The sequence below is a fragment of the Fukomys damarensis genome, unplaced genomic scaffold (genome assembly GCF_012274545.1).
Source record: "Fukomys damarensis isolate Sample0158 unplaced genomic scaffold, DMR_v1.0_HiC HiC_scaffold_37, whole genome shotgun sequence".
NCBI lineage: Eukaryota > Metazoa > Chordata > Mammalia > Rodentia > Bathyergidae > Fukomys > Fukomys damarensis.
Window position 1 is genome coordinate 66,124,637 of NW_022900949.1, and position 6,000 is coordinate 66,130,636.

A 6,000-nucleotide genomic window follows, 5' to 3' on the forward strand; every position below is an offset into this window, starting at 1 on the left:
TTGGAAATCAAATTTTTTCTACAGAAATGGACTATGACATGTATGAAATATTTGTTTGTATATTACACATATTCATAAACATATGCACATCCAATACATCACTGTATAGGTTAATACTGCTTTAACATTTGCTAAATTTGAGAAATAAAGCATACCTTAGGCTTCCCATCATTTATTTATTTCAGGACTGTTTCCTTTTTTATACATATTCTGGTCAGAGCTGTATAAACACTTAACTGTTCCTTATCAGAGCTTCTGTAATATATTACCTAGCCATTGCTTATGAAACATACTTTTATTTAGTTATTTTCAAAACTTTTATTTCCCCTAGAAGACTATCCTTTTTTTTTACTCCATTGAGTTTATTGGTACATTTAAAGCAAATAATACAGTTACATTTATCATCGGGATCTTGTACCTTTACATGATGTGTCTTGGTTCTCATTTTTCCCCTTACCCTCCCTTCACTGACTCTTCACCCTTCCCTATTTACTAAGACTTTGTTTCCATTTTTTTCTTTTTCACATTATTTTCTCTTATTTCCTTTCCCCTCTCCACTTCCTATTTTCTTCCTATTTCCCACTCTCAATTGTATCATTTGAACCTTATTTACACTTTTAGTTTTTCACACCAGAGAAACTATTCAGCATCTACTCCTGTGTTCTATTTATTTCACTTAAGAGTATCGCCTCAATGGGCATCCATTTAGCTATAAATGTTTCTAGTTTCTCATTCAGACTGTCATTTCTGTGAGGACAAAGCCTGTGTTAAGTAAATGAAGTAGAATTCCATGAACATGGCATTTTGCTGCAAGCAACTTTACAAGATAAATTAGTATTTCAAACAAGCCCTGTAATATTTATTTCACAGGATTAATCTTGTCTCCATAATCCTAGTATTTCTTTAAAGCAAGTTGTTAACTTTTAAACTTTAAAATATAGAAAAAAATCAAGTCTCAAATATGAATTTGTCTTCTTTCCTCCCAAGGCAGAAATCTCTTCATTTCATGAATTTCTAACTAAAAAGGGACTAAAATGAAGCTATATCTGAACATCAATACTGGCCTCTAACTTTCATACTACAATTTTTTTAAAAATACAATGGTAATTTAGTATCTAGATTTGAATAAATTGACATTGCCTCAACTAAGGTAATATAATTGTGCATTCACTCATATCCCATAGGAACTTACTCTTCATGTACCTTTATCATCTAAAAATCACCTCTTCCAATATGAAAAAGGTACTCTCGGTTTCCTAAAATAATGTCAAAGATGTAACATGCCCTCCCCAGGTACATTACTCAAACCATGATACTATTTCAGAACATCTTTATCTTCTTGAAACAACAGATCACTGTTGAAATGTAACTTTCTACCCTAATCAATATGGCATATAATCAAAGGTGTAGGGAAAGTGCGAAAGGTAGGGGAAAGGTAATAAGGGAAAAGAAAAACATATGAAAAAATGGAAATAAAGTGTAAATGGGCAGGGTAGGAGGGGGTGAAGGGAGGGCAGGGACAAGGGGAAAAAATGAGAACCAAAACTGTCATGTAAAGATACAAGATCCCAATGATGAACATAATTGTACTGTATACCTAAAATGTACCAATAAACTCAATGAGAGAAAAAAATATGGCATATAATCTATATTTTACACTTTATATTTTACGAGAAAATAAGCAAAATTTCATAATGAAATAATATGAGAATAAATGTATCATTATTTTCTAAGTAGTTACTGAGTATGAGATGTAAACCAAAAAGATTCTTACAAAAAACAAATACAAAACTTTCTTTTCAACTTGTTAGGATATAGTATAAATGAAACTATTTAGCATATATATATGAAAACATTTTTTGAACTGAATATGTGATTTGGGGATTTTGGAGAGTAACTGGAGTTTTTCCTACTTCCTATTTATCTTTCCTCTATTTTGCTCTTTATTTGTATTTTTTTAAACAAAAGCTAATCACAGAAACCTAGAGTAACATCTCAAAAAGTGCAAAACACTTGCCTAATATCTCATATAAATCTGAAGATTCCTTACTTTTACAGACTTCATAGGCAGATGACAAAACACACTTCCCTAAATTCATTAATAATTATCTGAACAGATGTACTGAATTTTTAATAAAGTTAATAATAGGTGCAAAACTATAATCACATACTGCATATGCTAGATTTTTTAGGATATAACTGTAATATTTATATAAATGCATATTTTTGTAATATGTAAAATAGTGTATTAAAACCAGTTTCCCTAACTTAAATTTTAAAAACTCTACAAACATTTAATGCCGTATGTTCATATCTATTCTTGAATCCTCTACTTTTCAATCGATAATTCTGTAACCATTAGTGAATATCTCCATGACTCATCAGAAATGATATTTCAAGTTAACAGAAATCATTCTTTCCCTCATGCTCCCCATTCTCTAACCTCAAGAGGGACAAACAGAGTGAAAGACAGAGTCAAGGTGCCCCATCCAAGTATGAACTCTTGAGGGTCTATACGGAATCTGTCCGCCTCCCTGAAAGATGCTACTACATTCATCTTGTAACTTTGACACCTTTCAAGAAAGTAACATAAAGCATGTTATGTGGCTACAGAAGAACTACATTTTTTGGCTTAACAATCACTGTGCAAGGCAAAATGAACTTTGGGTATGAAAATATCTGAAAGGAATGTTTCTAGGACCTATGCCATTGTGCTTTGTTTACCAGTAAAATGCTTTCTCAAGAACGTGTTCAAATTATAAAGACACTTCTGCATATAGAAATTCTTCAAAGCCCATGAAATTATCACAGAAACATCTTTTTTTTTTAACCTTTCCTAACATTCAAGACAATACTTTGCTCCCTGCAGGTTAAAAATCTTTCATTCCTGTGAATCTTTTATTAAATTCAGTCAGGAGTTTGTCTGGACGTATTTGGTATTTTTACTTTCTAAGGAAGTAAAGTCATAGCAAAGTAAAATTATATATTAAGTATTTTAAGGTAACTGCTATTTACTGAAAACTCTATTTTAAAATAAATTTTAGTGACTTGTTTATGTTTGGTAACTTAAGGACAATGGTAACTATACTGTCTTTAAAATTTTCCTAAGTAGCAATCATACCCTCTTCTGGCCTTTGGGAGGTGTTAAGACTCATCTTCCTAATTATAAGCCTTTTCTCTGTTATTACTACCTCATCATTAAGTCACTAAACTAAATAATAGTTTTGAGGAAATAAAAATAGATGTAAGGTGTTTTGTTTTTTTTTCCCCCTCAGATTTTGGTTACAAAGAATAGAAGAGACAGTATTTCTAAGTACAATAAACTTCTTTATCTTGTAAAAACAAGTCCATTTTATTGTTTTGACCAGAAAACTGTAACTTTTTTTTTCAGAATACTATATTCTTGCCTTATTGTAGAACACTGCCCTACATAAATACAATGTAAGCCACATGTAGCATTTTAAATTGTGTGGTACTTACAGTAAAGAAAATTAACAAGATTTCAAATTAACAAGATGAAATTAACAGTAGCTTCAAATGTAATCAACAAACATTCTTAAAATATATCATCAATATGAAAATATTAATCAGGTGTTTTACATTCTTTGTATCAAGTTTTCAAATTCCAGTATGCATTTAATATAGCAAATAATCTCAATCTAAACTAGCCATATTTCAAGTGTTCAGCAAATGAATGTGCTAGTGGCTACTATACTGGACAGCAAATTCTGGATTTTTAAATATATGGAGCTTTTTGGCTAACAAGACTAGACAATTTAAACTCTTCCTGTATAACATCTTCAATAAACATATTTCACTTCCATCCTCCACTCTGACCTTCCTGTCTACTGCCCATTCTAGTATCTTTCTGTGAGAACACAGAAAACTCAGTCTCCTACCCGTTTTCAGTTTCTTCCAAGCAGGCCCTTAGATGCTTTCTATTATTCACCAATAGAAAGCCAGGAGGTACAGAAAGGCTATTCTCTATTTCCATACATAGATATACCAAATACAGGCCTGATGTATGGTGACAGTGACGAATTCAAGGGCAATTTTTCTGCTTACAAAGAAAACGAAATTTTACATAATAAAGTAACATACTTCCTCAGTAAGAAGTACAATTTACTCTTTTCATCCCCCAAGGAGAAAACATGGGATAATCTCTTCTTATTCTGGAACAGAACTTAGTGTTTCATTTCATAGGAATTCTGTGCCCAAAGGAAGAACAGAATGTTGGAATAAAATTTAATGAATTCAGCTTGGAGTCTAACTTTGCCTCAAATGTGTAAGTGTAAACACAAGCAATAATACTTCAAATCATGTAACACTTTGGTTTCTCTTTTGGCGTGACTGCATACAGTACCACACTAGATGTGAATCTACGCACAAATTTGTTCTCAGTTATCTGAGAAAAAAAATTAAACGAGGCACATGTGAGGTTTCTCTGAGTCTCCCAGTAATAATAAAACCTGATTATTATGTCTTCAATGACGGTATAATTACAGACAGATCAACAGGTTTTCTGGTGCTGACCTAACCTGTTCTCTAAAATACAAAAGGCAACTTTTGCATTTTTCTCAGTGAGAAAACCCCGCATTAAACAAAGAAAACTAAAAATGATGTCTACATTTTGAAAGGAGGCCTAACAACATAATGATAAAAAAGAAAATGTAACTCCCGTGCTAATACACAAAACGCGAAAACTGGAAAACAGCAGGCCAACTAAAAAAGACTTAAACTGTGGCTGTCAACCAACTTTAAGAGCACATGTGAAATACACGTGACGGCAACGTGTTTTCTGAGGCTACAAAATCACTTGATTCGTGTCTCTGGGTATCCCTGTGCATCTAAGATATTCTTGTCTGAACTAAATATTAAGATGAAATTAACATTTCCTGAACTTTCATTTTTAACTTGACTGGGTGACAGCATTTTATCTCAAAAATGAGACACTGGAAACAGCATTCTTAGTAACCCACGAGGAGATAATGTGGAGAGAGGATCACTTAGGCTGGCACAGAATAGTTATGGACTAAATACGGTCTTTGTACAAATAAACACTGTTCAGACCCAGGAGAGAGGAGCGCTGCGTCCACTGGTGTAGTATTTCAAAGAACATCGCAGAGGGCCTGCAAATCGACAGGCATTCATTACGACTTCTCTTTCAGCGGTATTAATTCGTTTAAGAAATTCCTCGGAGCATAGCGGGCTTTATTATTCCTGGGCTATAGTTTGTGCCTGTGTTGGGGGCGCACAAGGTAAAGACAGTGGCAATGACCTTCCTGGCAGTTTCTTACTCCATGTTAATCCCGAGGAGGCATAATGCACGGCAACACACCTCAAAGTCCCAGCAGCAGTCGAGGTCTCCAGGCCGAGACAAGAGCACAATTAGGTTCCTATCAACACCCTGCAGTTGTAAAGTGCCGTGAGGGAGTGGGGCAGGCATAAGCTCCACCATATACCTGCTCGTATTACAGGCTCCGGAATCAAAGTATTCTCACATGACACATTACTACCAATAACAGATTCCGGCTCCGTTTAAAAAAAAAAAAAAAAAGTGGGTGGAGGGAAGCTACATATGCGCCCTGCTTTTGTCTAAAAACCAGAAACCAAGTAGTAACTACTTTTCTTTTCTTTGCAACCTTTCAGGAAAGCAATTCAATGAACCAACTGCGGCTCCACCCAGGAAGCCCCTCTACTTACTTTTCTTACAGTTTGTGAGTGACGCACCACAAAACGATGGGGGAAACAGCAGAGGAGGGGAAGAACAACAGCCTCTTCTGCAGGGCGTCTTCCGCCCGGTAAACTTGGCAGAAAGCAAACTGGACTCAAATACAGCGCTGTCCATATAAGGCAGCCCAGCTAAACATGTCACGCGTCATGGATGGGTAGCAGGCACAGATTAACCTCCGCGCGCACATATTTGGCCCCGACGAAAGCCGGGCGGCTGGCAAAGCCCGCGGAGGGACGGAGGCGCGGCGGCGAGGAGCCGCGAGCCGC

The 6,000-nt window shown here is 35.1% G+C and overlaps 1 protein-coding gene across 3 annotated transcripts in view; it reads right to left on the reverse strand.

Moving 5' to 3' along the window:
* The window catches only part of Mbnl1 (muscleblind like splicing regulator 1), a 168,817-nt gene that overhangs the window by 161,505 nt on the left and 1,312 nt on the right, over window positions 1-6,000 (reverse strand). Inside the window, exon 1 of one of the 3 annotated variants that reach the window (XM_010625338.3) lies at window positions 5,704-5,843. The exons of 1 other annotated variant lie outside the window; for it this stretch is intronic. The gene's annotated coding sequence lies outside the window, so the exon portion shown is untranslated. Of the gene's footprint in view, window positions 1-5,703; window positions 5,844-6,000 lie in introns of those variants that run through there. One more of the 3 variants, XM_010625327.2, reaches the window with a different exon arrangement.